We start from the raw sequence: 20618 nt of genomic DNA, 5'->3' as shown, positions 1-20618 counted from the left end.
ACTTATGGCCCAAAAGATAATTACAGTTATTTCTGATCAATATTGACGTTGATTGACTAAGCAACATGGGTCAACATGTTTTAATTTCCATGTGATTTGTTCACTTTACCGTTCTGTTACATTTCTACTGCTGTACAAATTTAGGCTGTGAATTTTTAGGGGCCTTAAACCTTTAAACTCTGAAGACTGAAAACCTTGTTTAGTGCAATTCAGTGTTTCATTGTGTGCATTTCCTAATTTTCAAGCTGCAACACTACCTCCAGGAAGTGAACTTTCACATTGCTGGTGAGGAGGTGGCCTTTGATGCCAAGGGCGACTCTGTACCCTATTTTGATATCATCAACTGGCAGAGAGGCACAAAAGGAAACATCGCATTTGTCAGCGTGGGTTTGTTTGATGGAACCAAGGCTATTGGAGAGGAGCTGTTGATCCAGGAGGACAGGATAATGTGGGCAGGACATCAGAGTGAGGCAAGCTGCTCACACTGTGTTTTTACCTTCATCAGATGCCAACTGTTGAAGTTCTGTAGGTTGAGATGGAGGTAAGTCAGGTGGACGGAACAGACTGGATCTGATACAGGGTCATTTGTTTTCATACACATCAAAGATTCAAAGCCCAGCTGTGATGTGATTATGACCTACTATCCATTGTTGTTTTCCTCATGAATCTGACCCGTCCTGGGTCTGACCCCACCTGTTGTCTTATGTCAGCTGGAATTGGCTCTGGCTCCTCGCGAACCTCATGTGCAGGATATAGCAGTAGACAATGAATGAATTATTCTTCATGATATTAAAGAGCTCTCCTAGATCTACATCTAAATATATTTAACTGAACCACAGGTTATGGAATAGCTTTTGGGTAGGAACCCAGTCCTCAGTGTACAGCTTGTAACCATCTGACTATCAAAAGGTTGTTTGATGGTTATCGGCATACCTGTAAACTGGACTGACATCTGTAGACCAAATATATCTAATCAACATAAAACTCAAAACACTGTGTTAAACACACTTGAGAAACTAGAAGTAACAAATATTTTACTGACACGTGGTTTTGAGGAATTTTCCACCTGTCATTGATATCAGCACATGGTCTTTCCACTCTAGGTGCCAGTGTCTGTGTGCAGTGCCAGTTGTCTTCCAGGATCCCGGAAGGCTGTCCGTCGTGGGGAGCCTATCTGCTGCTTTGACTGTGTACCATGTGACAGCGGCAAAATTAGCAATCAGACAATAAAAAGTCAAAGCAAATCCATTCTTATAATTGTAGTAGAGAAGTAATGCAATACTGAAAATTGTTCATACTTTCACTACCCTTTAGACTCAGTAGATTGTACAATTTGTCCTGAGGACTTCTGGTCAAACAACAACAGAACAGCCTGCATTGCCAAGAAAGTGGAGTACTTGACCTTCGATTCATTGGGAATAGCCCTGACAGTGATGTCTGTGGTGGGCGCCTGCTTCACTCTGGCTGTCTGTGGAGTCTTCTTCTGTCACAGACACACAGCCATTGTCCGTGTGAATAACTCTGAGCTCAGTTTCTTCATACTGTTTGCGCTGACTCTGTGTTTCCTCTGTTCTCTGCTTTTCATTGGAAAGCCAACATATTGGTCCTGCATGCTGCGCCACACTGCCTTTAGCATCACATTTTCACTGTGTATTTCCTGCATCCTGGGGAAGACCCTGGTGGTACTGGCTGCATTCACTGCCACCAGGCCAGGGCACAACATTATGAAGTGGCTGGGGCCTAAGCAGCAGAGGACCATTATCTTCAGTTGTACTCTGGTTCAGGTGGTTATCTGTGCTGCCTGGCTCATTGATGCTCCCCCGTTTCTATCCAGAAATACACAGTATGAACATTCAAAGATCATAGTGGAGTGTAGTGTGGGCTCTAGCCTGGCTTTCTGGTGTGTTCTTGGATATATTGGTCTACAGGCCTGTCTGTGCTTTGTATTGGCTTTTCTGGCTCGAAAGTTGCCGGGAAACTTCAACGAGGCCAAGTTCATCACATTCAGCATGCTGATCTTCAGTGCTGTGTGGCTAGCATTCATCCCTGCTTATATCAGCTCCCCTGGAAATTATGCAGATGCAGTTGAGTCATTTGCCATCTTGGCCTCCAGCTTTGGTTTATTGTTCTGCCTGTTTGCTCCAAAGAGTTACATTATTTTACTGAAGCCTGAAAAGAATACAAAACAGCACCTGATGGGGAAAGAAAAGAAATGATGAAACACACATTAACCCAAAGTTATTGCATCAGTAACGAGTGGACTTCTAGATTCATTTCAGTGACTTAAAGATAACTAACCACTAAAACATGTTTGTTAGTGTCATGGTCCGTTGTCCGTGTCATTTTATTGTGAAATTCCGCCCTTATTTTTAAGTCGTTTTCGTCCCTCGTCTGCGTATTCTTTACTTTTCCCTTTCACGTGTGTCTTGCTTGTCTCAGGTGTTTGTCGTTTCCGCTTGCATTTCCTGTGTCCTGTGTGGTTGTGAGTTCATCTTGGTCCATCGCCAGAGTGATACTTACTTGTTGAGACTGTCCTCCAATAAAACGTACATATAGGTTGTATGCAGGAATTATGACCTATATTTACGTTTTCAAAACATGCGGCCCTAGCGGTTATATATATAACAGCAACCACTTCCGCCTTAGACGCTGTATCTAGAGGCTTCGCCGCTGTCAGCACCGGCAGTCGGCTCAGTAGCGAGAGCGCTGCACCGGAGTGCGGTCGTCTATGGTTCGGTCCCTTACTATACCACCTTTTTAATATATTTTTTTTAATTTTTACTACCTAACCCTGTCTTTTTTGCCCTAACCCTACCCTCAGTAACATCTGTGCATATTCGAGTTGGAAAATACTACCTTTACGTCGCATTCAGGGGTTTGAAAAAAACGACCCACAGTCACGTTTTCCGAAAACGACCTCTATGTACGTTTTCAGGGGTTGAAAAAACGACCTATATGTACGTTTCAGTTGGAGGACAGGTTGACTTGTCTGAGCTCTCCCCACATTTTTGGATTCTTGTTGGTGGATTTTGCATGTCCGAAAACTCCAGTTTCCTCCCACAGTGGATTGATTAACTTTGCTTAACTTTGTTTCAGTCTGTTTCCTGTTTTACGTGGATCTTGCACCGGCGGCTTTTGTCACCCATTTGAGGATCCTCGTACATCAGTTTTTGGGGCTTAATGTCAATAAAGCTTTTTACTTACCACTGTCCTGCATCTGGGTCCAGTCCTGTCTGTGATACTTAGTCAATGTTGTTTTGATATTGATATTTCTTAACAGACTCTGTAGTGACAAGTGTGCAAAACTGAGACTTGAGTGTCAGTGGCTAACATTGTTGCCACACAGCAAGATGGTCACTAGTTTGAATTCTGGTTCGGTCAAGGGCCTTTCTGTGTGGAGTTTACATTTCTCTGTGCATGTTAAATGGACACTCTACTGACAATGGGTGTGAATGTGAGACTGAATGGTTGTGTTTCTCTGTGTATTGCCACTGTGATGATGTGACTTGCGATGGATACAAAGCCAAACAGCGCCAAACTGTACATTAGTTAAAACTACTTAACAATCCTAAAACGCGGGTTAATCTCCAACAACTACCAGGGAAATCTCTATATTTAACAGAGGAGTCTGGTAAATTTAGGGACAGCCCCGGTGACGTGTGGACAGCAATCAAGCCAAACAATGCTGAACTGTAGATAAGTTAAAACTTAAAACAAAACTACTTAACAATCCTAAAAATGTTGGTTAATCTCCAACAACTACAGGAGTCTGGTGTAAAGTCACTAGTTACTTGTGTGTGTGTCCTGTAGCAGTACCAAGTTCCTGGGGGTTCACATCACAGACAATCTCAGCTGGATACTTCACACCACCTCCCTGGTGAAGAAAGCCCAGTAGCGCCGACAGATGAGAAGGGTGTCTCTCCCCCCTCCCATCCTCTCCACCTTCTACAGAGGGATCATCGAGAGCCTGCTGACCAGTGGCATCTCCGTCTGGTCTGGGAGCTGCAAGGCATCCGACTGGAAGTCTCTGCAGAGGGTGGTGAGAACAGCGGAGAAGATCATTGGGACTCCACTCCCACCCATCCAGGACATTGCACACAGGCGCTGCCCAACCAGGGCTCACCAGATCCTCACTGACCACACCCACCCCCACCATGGACTGTTATCTCTGCTGGCGTCTGGCAGGAGGTTCCGCAGCATCCGCTGCAGAACAAACAGACTCAAGAATAGTTACTTTCCACTGGCCATCAGACTGCTAAATTCCAAATAATAGCCGACCCAGGTTCCTTAAAGCTCAACCAGTTCCCTATGCAATAAGACCAGGTCATGTAGAAGGACGACTCAGTGAGAGTATGTGGAGATTTCAAAGTCATCTTAAAATTGGATGCTATTTTATGCAGTCGTATGTTTGAGTCAGCTAACATTTCTTTGGTCTTTTGTAGGACTTGGATGGCGTCGTCATCAGTGGAGAAGGAGTTAAGTCCATCATAGACGTAGAATTTCCTTAGAACAAACTGTTTTGCTTCTGTGCCATATTCTTTGTGACCTTGCATGGCCGCTCTCCTCAAACCATATATGGCAACAGTAGGAGAGGGGCTATTGTCAAAAACATGTACAGTCATGCGGTATTCTGTGATCTCTTTTGTAAGGTCATTGTCCTCGAACCAGAGGAAGCGTAAGAAATCACAATGTTCCTGGCAGACCTTGAAGCAGTATAACATTTGTTCTATATCCGTCACCACTGCCACAGGTTCCTTACGGAAGTGAGTAAGGACTCCTAAAAGTGTGTTATTCAGGTCAGGGCCAGTCAACAGGACGTCGTTAAGGGAGACACCGTCGTGCTTTGCGCTGGAGTCGAACACTGCTCGCACCTGGCCTGGCTTACATGGATGACAAACTCCAAAGATTGGTATGTACTAACACTCATGTTCCTGGCTGAGTGGTGGGGCTGGTTCAGCATGACCTGCCTCGAAGATCTTCTGCTTGAAGGCAACCATGTGTTCTTTCATGTCTGGCTTTTTTTCAAGCATGCGGCGTAACATCGCAAGACACTTGACTGCTTGTGTTCTGTTGCTAGGGAGTCTACACCTAGGTTGTCTGAAGGGTAGGGGTGCTACCCAACTGTTTGAGTCATCCATGAAAACTTCCCTGTCCATTATGTCCAGGAAGGCTTGATCTTCTACAGACATGGCGGGCTGATCGTCGTCTGGTGTTTGCTGGACTCCTTTGCCAAGGCTATCCTCTTCCTCGAACAAGTCTTTCGGCGGTGATGCAATGGTATATCCGGCTTCTCTTTGATGTGGATACTGTTGGTACAAAGGTTAAAGAGAGATGTACGTCTGTTACTCACCACATTAGACCGATAGATGTTGGCACAGTCCGATTTGAAGGACTGCTCCACCTCCTCCAGTGAGGCAAAGCTTGGATCGTTGAGTGCAAAGAAGGAGAAAGGTGGGTATGTTGTGCGACATTTTTCTTTGAAATGTGATGCTACAGAGACCCACTTGTCCTGCAGAGAATATGGCAGCTTCTGGGCGATTTGAGTGATGCCACGAGAAGAGCCCAAATAATTGAGACCAGGCAGGAATCCATCCACCCTGGCCGCTTCAAGCTTCAAGAGAAGGTCCCCCAACTCTCTCAGTCTTTGATTCTCTCGATTTGAGATTCTTGGAAACTCATCTACCTTCTTGAGGAGTGCATTTTCTATAGCTTCAGTCGATCCATAGCAGTCTTCCAACCTTTGCCAAACCATATTAACACCTGCTGCTGCATCGTAGATGAACTGCCCGTACTCTCTTTGCTTGTTTGGATGATTTCGGTCCAAGCCATTTACACAGCAGATCAAGCTCCTCCCTCGCTGTCAGGTTTAAATCCACTGTAGATTCCTTCCAGGCCCAATAATTTTCTGGTTGGTCATCAAATCTCTCGACGAATTAAATACTTGCCAGATCAGCTGTAGATGATGAACTGGGATCGTTGGTTCTGGGAGTAGCACCAGTATGTGAATGAGAAAGATGGTAGATACTACTGGTTTGTCTTGTGTGGTGTGATTGGGTCTGATGGCTGTAACTTTGTGGAATTTGAAATGAGTGGTGCAGGCGCTCTCGTTTCAGGGAGTCACTTTGAGTGTGAGTGTGAGGGTGAGGGTGATATCGAGTAGAATCATTCTCCTGTTTGAATGTTGGACGAGCGGGTATGGCATGGTAGCCGAGTTCGTAGTCGCTGACCTCGCTTGCCTCGTCTTTACTTTCTCCCGTGTTGTTTTCAACCATCTCATCGCAACATTGCTGTTGCTCTTCAACATATGCTTGCGCTTTCATCACGTCTGCTTTTGCTTTTGCACGTGCCCTGGCTGCAACGGCACTTGCTGAAGAACCCTGACTGCCATATGAAGAGTTGGAACACACTGACCTTGTTTCAAATGTGTCGTCCTTATTATCCACCTTGCAGCTTTAATATTTGAAGGAGACTGTGTTTCCACGAAGCTCCACTTCTCTGTAGGTAACCCGTCAGGTAAAATCTTTTCACTATTCTGCCCTTGCAAGAATGCGGCTGGCAGATAGCTAAACAGTTTCTGAATAAAACACTACAAAATCTTCAAGTAGGTTTGGATGTTTAGTCAAGAAGATCTGTGAAACTGTAATACAAAAAATAAAAATGTCGGACTTTTTTCACATCTGTCTGTTTTCTCATACATTCGAAGTACAAAGCACATAAACATACACCATAGTTATTAATTATTATTCAACAGAAGTGGTAATAAGTAGCTCGAAGCTAACATACTATAGAGAATCCCAGTGACGGGCTAGTGCATTAGCATTGGTCGCGCTATTAACTTATCACACATGATACATCAACGCAGAACAGGTCATACACAAACTACTCACAGACTTATGTCCCTTCTAGTTACAGCAGGAAGAAAAATCGTTGGCTGGAACAAACTATCGTTGTCTGCAGAGACAAACGGTACAGCAGCCAAAGGAAAACTCAGACCCTCTTAAAGGGGCAGCACACTGTAAGATCTGTTTAGTTGGTAAGTCTTACAGTTCAGAATTATGTTTACTCCTGAGAGACAAATCTTTCGAACAATACATTTGATGTTGAATAATAATTCCTGACTCACTGATGTTTGGAGAAGATGGGGGAATGACGTCATCTTTATTCATATTGCCATCGTCATTTTCGTCGCCGTCCTCGAAAGTAAATATTTTTGCTTTAGCTTTGATCAAAAAGAGGATAGATGAGACAAAGATCAGATTGTTATGAAGATATATCACACCTTTCATTACAAAATTTGCAGATACAAGTTGCTCCCATATTACTCACATGATTCACATTTGTTTCCCATGATTTGCTCATCATTTGCTCTTGAGCAAGAGCGCAATTGCCAACAACTTTAATCTCCAGTACAACAATCACTAGCAAGAAATGAAACTTATCTGTCACATGTGGATTTAGAAAATTATTTTTATTTGTCACATGTGGATGGACAAGTACACCCCCAGTGAAATGACTTTGCAACAAGCCCTACTGTGCAGCAATGAAATACAAATAAAAATAAATTCCAGATAAAAAATAAATTCCAGTAGTACACAAGAAATAAAATAAAAATGCAGTAAAATGCAATAAAATACGAATAAAATGGATGGTTGAGTGTGTATGTGTGTGTGGTGGGGGGGTATGAATGGGTTGAGTGTGATGTGTGTGACGTGTGTGGAGGGCTGAGTATTCATGTGGGTGGTTGAAAGTTCAGCATCCTGATGGCCTGAGGTAAGAAGCTCGTCCTCAGCCTCTCTGTTTTGGCCTGGCAGAAGCGGAGTCGTTTGCCAGACGGCAGCTACTGGAACAGTCTGTTAAATGGGTGGTGAGTGTCTTTTATGATCCTCCTGGCTCTGCTGGTGCAGCGCCTGGTGTAGATCTCCTGCAGAGTGGGCAGTGCTGTCCTGGTGGTGTGTTCAGCACAGCAGATCACTCTGTGGAGAGCTGTCCTGTCCCTGGCAGTGCAGCTGCCATACCACAGACTCCACTGCTGCAGTGTTACAGGTTCTCTGCACCACTGAGGAGATCTTGTATTTCCTCAGCCGTCTGAGGTGGTACAGGCGCTGCCTTGCTCTCTTTACCAGGGTGAAGATGCGTGTGGTCCAGGATAGGTCCTCGGAGATGTGGACACTGAGGTACCTGTAGCTGCTAACTTTCTCCACCGGGGTCCCATAGATCCTGAGGAGGGTGTGATGGCTCCTCCTGCTTCTCCCTCCTGAAATCCACAACTATCTCCTTGGTCTTAGAGACGTTCAGGTCCAAGTTGTTTTTCTGGCACCATGTCGACAGTGCATCCACCTCCTCCAGAAAGGCCGTCTCCCTGTTGTTCGAGATCAGGCCAACCACCACCGTGTCGTCCGCAAATTTCATGATGATGTTGGAGGGGTGAGTGGCTCTGCAATCATGGGTGTAGAGAGAGTAGAGCAGAGGGCTCAGGACACAGCCTTGGGGGGCTCCGATGCTGAAAGTAGGTGGGCTGGAGGACTATGTGGATAGCCAACCAATCCTGGGAGTGATCCAGAAGGATAGTTATGGCTATCAGACCTTCTTTGCAAATCGCATCAGGGAAATCCCGAAGGCTGGACCAGTAGAAGATTGGAGGTGGGTTGAGGGCAACCTCAACATATCAGACATCATTACAAGGGGAGCATCTCCTGAGGAGCTCAGTGAAGAGTCAGAGTGGCAAAGGGTTCCTGAGTTCTTAAAATGGCCAGAAACTGAGTGCCAGTGAAGATGGCCAGCGAGATGGTGACCACTGTCGCTGATGACATTAAGATTCTCAAGAGAAAAGCTTTTTCAGATGCAGTCACTAGAGCTCAGTCGAAGAAAACATCTAACCCTAGCAAAGCTGATGTTGGCATAGACTTGGGAGACTCATTGGAATAAGATGGTCATCCCTTGCTGCAGCCATCAAAAGGTCAAGTTCCAACTTCAGAAGCAGAGGGGCCAAAGAGTAAACCCTGGGGTGTATTTCTTGTGCACCTTGTTGAGGCCAAGTGGTTCAGTACCATGTCAAAGCTGTGTGGGACCGTTGCCTGGACTCGACGAGCTGCAGAATCCTGGCTGAATAAAAACCGGCAAGCCTCAGATCCAGCAAAGTGGGAGGCAAAGGGTTCCAGGCTGTCTGCGGAAGAAAGAGCAACTGCTTTCCAAGACCTGGTCCTTGCGGCACAGGATGGCGTGGAATTTCATAACACCACCCCGAACCGCTTAGTTGTGATCAAGGATGACAAGACAGTACTGTTGCTGTGTGGCGGTAGAGTCCGGTCTTGGAACGAAGATGGAACAGCTGTACCGTTTATCCCTTTCCAATCGTGGTTAGGTACTTTGCTGGAAAGAGATGCTCATGAGTCAAATCATGAAGGTGTTGCTGCCACACTGCTGCGTACAAGAAGAAAGGGAGTTGCAGATGCTTCTTTACTCGGCAGCTAACTTGACTAATGATTGACCCATTGACGCCAAGGCACAGGAGCAGGAAGACGCAATAGCATACTTAACTCCTAGCTCCCTTATCCTGGCATACTGGAGTGGGAGGAGACATGCTTGGAATCGATGTGGAAACTAACCCTTGGCGGTGGCAGAGGGCTGTCCAGGCTGGAGTGGACAAGTTCTGGTCAAAGTGGAGTGAGCTGGCAGAACCAAATGTGTTCATCCGGCACAAGTGGCACAGAGCAGAGAGAAGCGTCAAGGTTGGAGATGTGGTCTGGTTAGCAGACCAAAATGCTCTTAGAGGACAGTTTCGGCTCGGCGGAGTCGTCGCTACATATCCCGATAAGAAAGGGGTTGGCCGAGGCGTGGACCTGAAAATCTGCATGGGACTTCCTGGTGGTCTTGTGTCCGAGGTCCGGAGAAGAAACTCTGACTTTCCTACGACCATCGTCCTTCGCAGGGATGTGCAGAGGCTGGTGATCTTGATTCCAGTAGAGGATCAACAGAAATAAGATCCTCGCTGAGGGTTACTCAAGAGACTTGATTGTTTAGTTAGTAAGTAACCCTGGGAGGCAACTGAGTGATTTGAGGGCAAATCTACACTCAGTAGGAGGAAAGGTGGTGGTGCCTACCTCCTTAGTTAGTTTTTGTGTTCATGTTATTCTTTATGATGGCAACGATTGAACGTATGAGGTACACCTAACCTTGAAGGACACTTTCTTTGGAAAGACTTTAGTTTCCATTTTTGAATGCTCATAAAGGCCAGACTTTACGTTTGAGATACCCACTTGAGGGACTCAAGTGACTGTCATGTTAATTGTGGCCTCTTTAGATCAGTCGGCCAAGTGTGAGGTGTCAAGACCTTTGTTATTGAAATGATTGATTATTATTTGTGGGTCTAAATAATTTATTCATAGGTTTTGTATCTCTTTATTTTATTCTGAAAAGCTGTTGATAAGTCCATCTGGTTCCGTTTTTTTCTTTATCACGGAAGTGGTTCATGTCTCAGTTTTATACAGAAGCACACAGCCCATTGTTGAGTAGCAGCAGCTAACTGGGTAATACCCTGCAAACAATGTTTGTGTTGTGTTAATGTGTACCGCACTGTTTTGCAGCTCAGGCAGTCATAAGAGTATTAATTAGCACTCGCGATTAGCACTGGGCTAGTATTTCCGCAAGCATTTCTGCTAGCATTGTTGGTTGGCTCTGGGCTAACTCTATTAGCATTCTCAGCTATTAATGTTAGCTAAGACAACAGTATTTAATCATTTGGGTCTGCTGTGTTGTATGTAATTCAACATTACTGTCATATATAAAAAGGGGATATGTTGATTGCTTATATGTATAATATATAATAATATATATAAGTTACAGTTTTATTGATGTTGTTATTATATGTAACTTTTTGCATTTGATTTGATTGTTGTTTCAGGTTTATGACCTGTAGTCACCTGTGTAAAAATAAAAAGAAGACAAAGGATATAGGTACAGGAATGTAAAAGAACACTAGATCGGCAATTCCGTGCCGAAATTTCGAGTGTGCCTGCAGTTCTTGCGGCATGTGTCGTCGGGTGCAGGACTTGTGCTGGTAAAGGATTAAAGGATTGAACCTTTGAAAGATAAAGTATTTAGACAGAGTGCTATTTTGGTGGAATCACCCTTTAAAAGAGAATAACTCATAAGCCCCTCCCCCTTGCCAAAAATTTGTTTCCAACACCTTTGTTATAAAATCTGAAAACGTGGATTGAATCTTTAAAAGATGAAGTATTTAGACAGAGTGCTAGTTTGGTGGAATCACCCCTTATTAATGATAAAATAAAGGTTTAATTGTCATACATTTTATCACCACAAAATGATAAATAAAAGAAATATGCTGTCTAAACACACAACAATTTCAACACCCAGAGACAATTCAATTCAATTCAATTTTCCTTATTTGTTATCTCAAAGCTCTGTACATACACAACATCATGGAGAGCAGAGAAACCCAACAATTCACACAATGAGCAAGCACTCGGCATCAGTGGAGAGAAAAAACTCCCTTTTAACAAAAGAAAGGAAGAAATCTCTGACAGAACCAGACTCAAAGATGTGCGGCCATGTGCCTCAACTGGTTGGGGTTAAAGGGACCAGGAACAGATATGTTTATACAGGTCAGTTCGGGGGGGGCGGGGGTTAGGTGGGTTATCTTCACTTCATCCTTTGTGGGTGCCAATCTCAGCTGGGCAATAGGAGGGGTCACACCCTGGACAGTTCCATCATCGTTGTTGTTTTCTGAAAATACACAAAATCAAAAGACACCAGTGAGTCACATGTGAAGACAATTTCAACTCATCAAACAACACAAATTAAACTCTAGTGAAGTTGTTTTACTGGAAAATATTACTTATCTTTTTTTTGGAGTTGTCTTCCTTGTTCATGAGCAGCTTGTCCTCTGGTGGTTGGCATCTTGTAAAAACAGGGGAAAGAAATTACATATTAGTGTTTCTAATCTTCTATCAAAGCCATGAAGAACAACTGAAGAAAAAAATGGTAAAACAAACATGTATGTGTAACCTGGATTTCTTCATGCAGGGTCCAGCTTCCTCCTTCTGCTCCTCTCTTCTCTTTTGTCGCCGATTCCCACCGGACCCCCACTCCCCACACATAACATGATATTACAGGGCCTATACAATTTGTCATTAAACATTAAATGTACACCCTATGACCAGCCAATACATACGTCTGTGACCAACTCCATGTGTTCAATCACAACAATGAAACCAAACAACCATCAACACAGATAAGTTATTTAAAAATATGTGAGCAGTGGAGGACTTGACTGATGCCTCCACTTGATCACATGATTTGCACCCATTACATATGATCCACTCATTTGTGGATAATAAATAGATAAATAGACATTCATTATAATAAAACATGATTTGCACCCATAACAATTTAAAAATCCACTCATTTGTGGAGAATAAATACATATATAAATAGACATTCATTATAATAAAACATGATTTGCACCCATAACAATCAAAAATCCACAATTAAAAATTCTTCACATTCTCCTGTGGAGAATAAATAAATAGATTTAAAGACGGTTTTGTGAACACGGTAAAGGACTTGACTGATGCCTCTACCATGTCCACGCAATTTGCACCCATAACAAATAAGAATCCAATTCATTCCATGCGTTGAGAATTGGGCCCATCTGTTGCATCTTTTCCAGTCCACTGTTAACTTGCCTGCCATGGCCTTCATATCGCTTCTTGTTGTCGTCCACGATACGCTTCACTTTGAGATCCCATTTGCGGCCACTTTTGTAGAACTGCTCATATGTTGGACACGTCTTCGCTCAAACATCCGGACAGCTGAAAGCCTCCACATCTTCCGCCGCCGACTAAAAACACATTTCTTCCGACTCTACCTCGACTAAGACGACGACAAAAAATAAAAATAAAAAAAAAAACTTGTACATCGCACTTATGACTAGCACTTCATAGTTTGATCTACTTGAAGCTCTTACTTACTTCTGGCTCTTATTTGTACCCAAATGTTTAAATGCACTTTTGTAAGTCGCTTTGGATAAAAGCGTCTGCTAAATGACATGTAATGTAATGTAAACTGTATTTTCCATTTTTTCCACAATCAGAAATAAGTCGATAATACTTCTCGGGTTGTATCTTCTCTGAGAATCTGATGACTGCACGTTTCCCTTTAGTCCGTTTTCTGAATGAAGCCTTTGTCATTTTGGAGAGGAATTCCCTTTTTGCCTTCAGTCAGGTGGCCGTAGAGAGATCACATGATTTGCACCCATGAAATGAAAGACGGTTTTGTGAACACAGTAGAGGACTTGGCTAATGCCTCTACCATGATCACGCGATTTGCACCCATAACAATTAAAAATCCACTCATTTGTGGATAATAAATAAATAAACAGATAAATAGACATTGATTATAATAAAACATGATTTGCACCCATAACAATTAAAAATCCACTCATTTGTGGATAATAAATAAATAAATAGATAAATAGACATTGATAATAATAAAACATTATTTGCATATTAAAAATCCACTCATTTGTGGACAATAAATAAATAAATAGATTTAAAAATGGTTTTGTGAACACAGTAAAAGACTTGACTGATGCCTCTACCATGAACACAGATTTGCACCCATAACAATTAAAAATCCACTCATTTGTGGATAATAAATAAATAAATAGATAAATAGACATTGATAATAATAAAATATGATTTGCACCGAAAACAATTAAAAATCCACTCATTTGTGGATAATAAATAAATAAATAGATAAATAGACATTGATAATAATAAAACATGATTTGCACCCATAGCAATTAAAAATCCACTCATTTGTGGACAATAAATAAATAGATTTAAAAATGGTTTTGTGAACACAGTAAAAGACTTGACTGATGCCTCCACCATGAACACAGATTTGCACCCATAACAAATAAAATTTCACACATTTGTGGATAATAAATAAATAGATATAAAGACAGTTTTGTGAACACAGTAAAGGACTTGGCTGATGCCTCTACCATCAACACAGATTTGCACCCATAACAAATAAATAGATATAAAGATGGTTTTGTGAACACAGTAAAGGACTTGGCTGATGCCTCTACCATCAACACAGATTTGCACCCATAACAAATAAAAATCCACTCATTTGTGGAGAATAAATAAACAGATAAGAAGACGTTTTTGTGAACACAGTAAAGGACTTGGCTGATGCCTCTACCATGAACACAGATTTGCACCCATAACAAATAAAAATCTACACGTTTGTGGAGAATGAATAAATAGATAAAAAGACAGTTTTGTGAACACAGTAAAGGACTTGGCTGATGCCTCTACCATGAACACAGATTTGCACCCATAACAATTAAAAATCCACTCATTTGTAGAGAATGAATAAATAAATAAATAGACATTCATTGTAATAAAACATGATTTGCACCCATACAATAATCCACACATTTGAGATGTGGATAATAAATAAATAAATAAATAAATAAATAATAAATACACATGGTAATAATAAATACATCATATAAAAACATGTCAGTTAAAACTGGTCAACAGTATGTATTGGCTGGTTTTACACATTCAGAACACAGTAGACTGGCTGGTGATAGCTGTAGTACGTTTGCAGGACACCAGATTGGAGGCAGGTTTGTGGTTCTGACCCTGGATTTCCACTGGACGCGGAACGGCCGCGGAACGGCCACGGCGCGGTTCTGCTTCGTCCTCTCCCAAACGTCAATCCCCACCGGGCGCGTTACGGCAGCGGCGCGGAGCCTTGGGAGCCAGCGGTATTCACGGAAGATCGCGCGATAATCTCGAACAGACGCGAGATCCCGCGATAGACTGTGTGTATAAAGGAAACAACAACAACACAGCTTCTTTCACTCTCCGACGTGGACGAACTGTTGATCTGGCCATCTATTTTCGATATTGTGCTTCTACCATGGGTAAGTTTGCTAGTCAGTTTCTCTAGTTGCCTCGTTTTATGTAGTTTCATTATGTCCTGATTGTCTGTGCAGTACTGACAATGTAATAACATAGTTAATACTGTTAAAAGTCCAGCTATGAATAACAAGACACGGATTAATGATGTGTGCCTTTTTTCTTTGTTTTGTTTATAAAACAATACGTTTCATTCTTCAAAATGATATATTACTATATTACTCATGTTATAATTACTATAATGTGTATTGTTCACATACAGTGCCTGTAAGCAGAAGAAGAACAGTTGCATTAGTTCTCCTACTTCAAGGACTACAAAGGAGGGGTAGAGGGAGAAGGAGCAGATTTTGGGTTCATCCTCTCAACCAACAAAGAAGACAACAAGGAGATTTTCACAATCTGGTGGCTGAACCAGTATTTCAGGATGAGTGCTGAGCAAATGGATGAACTTCTGTTCCTCATCGGCCCTGAAGTGACCAGGCAAAGCACCAACTACAGAGCTGCCATAGAACCTAAGCAGAGACTGGCTGTAGCAATAAGGTAAACCACAAACAAATGAAATCACAGACCACAAGATGAAGAAAAATGTGTTTAATACTTAAATACTCAAATAAAAATGTTAACATATAAATAAAAAGTATACAAAGTGACTGTTTGCAAAAATATCAAAAGTTAAAAAGATAAAAGATCTTACAATAAAAAAAATTAAAAAGCTTAAAATAGTTACACAAATAACAAACTATTAGCTTTTATTCACATACTATATGTTTGTGTAGTATGGCCCCGTAGCGGTCTGATCGACCCAGACAGACTGCAGCATTTGTGAAAAGGACTGGGTTTGTGGGGGGTTGTTTATTGGCCTAAAAGTGGCAGAATGTTCTGGAGTGGGGCGAGGCAACGATGCTCTTTGAGGAGGGGGATTAGGTTCAAAGTGTGGGTGAGGTCTTTGTTCCAGAGCGGGGGGAGGTAAAGGTGAAGGTTGAGCCTGCCCTCTTTCAAGGTTGTGCAGAAGGGACAGGATCTCAATTTTTGCCTGTTGCCGACTGTCCTTATTCAGCCTGTGCAACATTGGCACAATGCTCAAGGCAAAATGGTATGCCTCTCCATCAGGCATATGAGGTTTTGGCACAGGCTGCTCCAGCAAATACATCAGCCGCTCCCCAATGTCTGTGTCTTGTCTTTGGCCCCTTCTGGTTTCCCGGGGAGCCGGTGTTGATGTTCTCTCCCTGGGGCTACGGGACCGAGAGGTAGATGCTGAGTTAGACGGAGCCAGAGATCTAGGGGGTTGTGATATTACAGGAGTGCTGGAGCGATTCTCAGACCCTGACAATGACTGAGGGGTACCTGGTCTTTCCTCTGTAATTGTCTGAGTCAAGTTACTTTTTGAGCTACATGAAAACATAAAAAGGAAAAAAATGAGACATAGGAAGAGTTTGCATATGAAAATAAGACTTTTATATACAAGTTATCGCTTTAATAGTGCACTTTGAAGAAACATTTTTTACAACTCTGTTATCAGTATTGTTTGAGGCTTCAATGATGAAATGAAATTTACTTTTGTTTAAGTAATCCATACATACCGTCTTGGTTGTACATATGGTAAAAGGAAGGACATTATTTCTCTGTATTTCCATTCCTTTTTTGTGCCACCTGCCGAGCCACTTGGAAGGCTTTTTTTTCTAATTTTTAACAAAAACATCTCTCAAAGCTTTCCATCTGGCTTTACACGAATCAGCTGAAACAAAGAAAGAAGAACAGGTGAATATCAAATGTTCACATATAACATATTTATTTGCTTCTTCCCTCACAGGTACATGGCTTCTGGGGATTCACTACTGAGTCTGGCCTATAGCTACCGTCTGGGGCACACTACGGTTAATGAACTCAGTCCACATGGTTTGTGCTGCAATTGGAAAAACCATGATGGAGAGGTTCTTGCCCAGGCCAACACAAGAGACATGGGAGGAAGTGGCTGATGGCTTCTGGAAAAAGTGGAATTTTCCTAACTGTCTAGGAGCAATAGATGGGAAGCATGTGACAATCCAAGCCCCACCACTGTCAGGAAGACAGTATTTCAACTACAAGAAAACTTTCTCCATAGTACTTTTGGCACTTGTGGACTCAAACTACAGGTTCAGGGTCATTCAAGTGGGGGACTTCGGAAGGACCAGTGATGGCGGTGTGTATGCTGGGTCAGCTCTGGGGAGAGGAATGGAGTCGAAAACATTAAATGTCCCACCCAGTACCTCTCTGCCTGGCGCTGCTCACTTGGGTGATGTGCCACATGTCATGGTGGGTGATGCAGCCTTCCCACTAAAATCATATCTGATGAGACCATACCCTGGGCAGAACCTCACGCACCAAAAGAGAATTTTCAATTACAGACTTTCAAGGGCAAGGATGGTGGTTGAGAATGCTTTTGGCATTCTTTCCTCCAGGTGGAGAGTGCTGCATCGCAGGATCAACCTGCACCCACAGCATTTTGACACCCTCATTGTAGCTACCTGCATTCTACACAATTTCCTGCTTGCCCCGACAGAGAATTTGAGGTTGCTGGAGGAGGCTGAGCAAACGGCGAGAAACCTACCCCCAGTACGCAACATGGGAGGAAACAGGGCCTCAAGAGAGGCCTGTCAAGTGAGGGAGCTCTTCTACACCTATTTCAACTCCCCACAAGGCAGTGTGTCTTGGCAGGACAGGATGGTGTGAAATGTTCATTTAAAAAGTGTGGATGTATAAATAAGTGGGTGATCTTGTGGTTTGTTATTGTTGTATTCCTCTAAAGAGGGCATCATTCATTGTAAATAAAACATTTAAAAATTAGCCTGCTCTTGTATTCTTTTCAACTCCCTCACAGAGTGTAGTGTGAACTACAACCCCTGCAGTGCCACTCTGCCAGCAATTACATTAGCATAGGAGAGGTAGAGACTGAAGTTGATTCCCTTCCCCCTCTGTTGACTGTTTCAATAGTATTTAACACCGGGAAGTTACATTTTCAATAGGTAACCTAGTTATAAAAGTATTACATATGTGTAAACACCTTAAACACAAATTATCTCAAATATTGTCTATGTATTTCTCTTTTACATAAAGGATAAAAATAAATGGTTAAAAGTTAAAAAGTTATTCAGTCAAGTATTTCTATATATATATAATATTTTAAAGTCATTTAAATGTCCAGTAACTTTGCACTGATCAGGACAAGGCAAGAAATATGTCATGTACTATATTAATTAATAATTAAACAGTTTGCAGGTACAGTACTTAAAGTACTTTCTGTAAAGTTTTTAGAATCACATTTTTATCATCTTAGCAGGACTTTATACTCACCATCCACTCCCAAAACTCCTGCAATTAAAAACCAGGCTTTGTCCTTTCTGACATTGTCCTTATAATAAGGATCTGTGGTGTCATAAAGGATTTTATATTTCTCCACTTCCATAATCAGTCTCTCGTCGTCCATTGTCTCCGAGACCCTCGGATCAAATGACTGTTGACCTGGGAGCACCGGTTATGACGTAACGTTGAGGTGAAGTTGTGACCTGCGTATTGTGTTTTATTTTGAAAGGGGGGCGGAAGTGTTTTACTTTGATACTGTGTCGGACTTGTACCTGTCTTGTGCGATCTGCTTCGTTGAAATTTACGGGGTTCAGCAGCGGCAACGGAAAAAATAGAACTGATTCCTATCGATAGTGCTGCGGCGTGGCGAGCCGCTGCTGAACCGCGCTGCAGCGCGGCCGGTGGGAATGCTCACATTGATTAGAATGGAAGCGATTTGCAACGGCTACCGGGCCGCGGCCGTTCCGCGTCCAGTGGAAATCCAGGGTGAGATGTAGATGTGGTCGAACAGTATCTGCTTTTCAGTTGTTGCCGCTGTGATGAGTTGAGTATAGCCTCTGGACTGAAACACCTCGTTAATGGCCTTCTTTCCTCCTGAAAGGAGGTCCTCATTAAAGTCTCCACAAACAATGACAGGCCGGTGGTTCATCATGTCCAAACTGTCCAAGAGGCTTTGCAAGTTTGGCAGAAACTTGCCGAGACTGTAGTTTGGTCGCTTGTAAACGGTCGTGATCAACACTTTAACTGGTCCCTCAATTTTGAAGACAACAAATTCCAGATCTGTAACGTTTTGGAGGTATCTGCGGGCCTCAGCCCGAAGATCGTTTCGACAGTACACTGCGACTCTGCCTCCGTCCTTTGTAGCCATGTCTGCATAGTTCGTGTACGACGTGTGCCTGTTGTGTGTGAACACGTCATATCCGTCCAAGTGTAGCGTTTGGGGCACAAAGGATCCAGACAAATGTGTTTCTGTCACACAGAAAACATCGGCGAGCTTGAGTTCATGATGGGCTCTGATGTCGTCCATGTGACACGCCAGTCCTTCCGTGTTGTGGTGGATGACTGTGAGCATTGGACTGGTCTGCTCTGCTGCTGGGACTCGGTGCAAGAGTGGCATTACACCGTGGAACGAAGCTCTGGTCATACTCTCTAGTGCAGACGTGATGTGAGGATCTCCATAGATCTTGCTTTCTTCAAAGTCTGTGACGTTCAGTCCTTGAAGTGATGTGGTCCGACTTAGAGCCATTCAAAGACGCGCTTCAGACTTACGACAGCTGACTGTAAGGTCATGCCTTGCACTTTGTGGGCGGTACATGCAAAGGCTAGCTTCACTGGGAACTGTCGTCGCACCATTCTTTTGTGACTAATTTTCTCCTCCCATTTCTCTATGTAGACCAGATTATCAGTTGCCCCCAAGATCTTTTTACGGAATCTCTGACCCGCTGAAGGATTGTCCAGTTGGAGTCCAAGCAGCGTCACGGTCGTCTTTCCATGTGCTGATCTGGTGACAATGTTTGAGATAATAATAATAATAATAGATTTTATTTGTAATGCACTTTACATTTGAAAAACAAACCTCAAAGTCGTTCAAAAACGTCCCGTTGACCAGTCCATCTTCAACGTCAAGATTCCTGGTGATCATGACGCGTACTCCCCCTGCAGCTTGTAAGATGTCAGGCAGGTCTCTTTTGCCGCCCAGGATCGGCTGCGCATAGGCCAGCATGCATCCCGTTCGGGGATCTTTTTTATAGTCGTCTGCTGGAATGTCTACAATGTCTTTGTGGAACCCAGCGACTGTAGCGGCATTGTGAGCGTCCACCTCTTTGTTTGTAGCGAAAATGTGCAGAGCTTGAGGTGGACAATATCAACTGTTGCGAGCTAGGCTTTGTCTTCGCTGCCGAGCGGATCCTTTTTTGGCTTAACTCGAATCCTGTTCAGCAGTTCTGCGAACGCTAGGTCGTCTTTCTGGCGCATGATCTCTGTCAGATTGACTGATCTGAAAGTCAATCTGAAAGTAATCTCTCCAGAGATCCAACACAGTCTCCTCGTAGACGCAGAGTGGTTTGGATTTACCAGGGGGTGGCAACTGGTAAAAGTCTCCTACTGCCAGAACAGACATCCCTCCGAATGGTTTCCTGTTTCCTTTAATCTGCTGGAGTCTCCAGTGGACAAAGGCAAAGAGCTCCTTTGAAACCATTTCGTCGATGATCAGAATCTCTGCGTTCGCCAGTGTTGCTCTCACTTCGTCCAGTGCATTTCCAAGGCCCTGATATGGCGGTTTCAGATCCTTTGGCAGTTTCAAAATGGAGTGTAACGTTTTCC

Source organism: Solea senegalensis, unplaced genomic scaffold (assembly GCF_019176455.1).
Source record: "Solea senegalensis isolate Sse05_10M unplaced genomic scaffold, IFAPA_SoseM_1 scf7180000014306, whole genome shotgun sequence".
NCBI classification, from domain to species: domain Eukaryota; kingdom Metazoa; phylum Chordata; class Actinopteri; order Pleuronectiformes; family Soleidae; genus Solea; species Solea senegalensis.
This window is presented reverse-complemented; position numbering follows the sequence as displayed.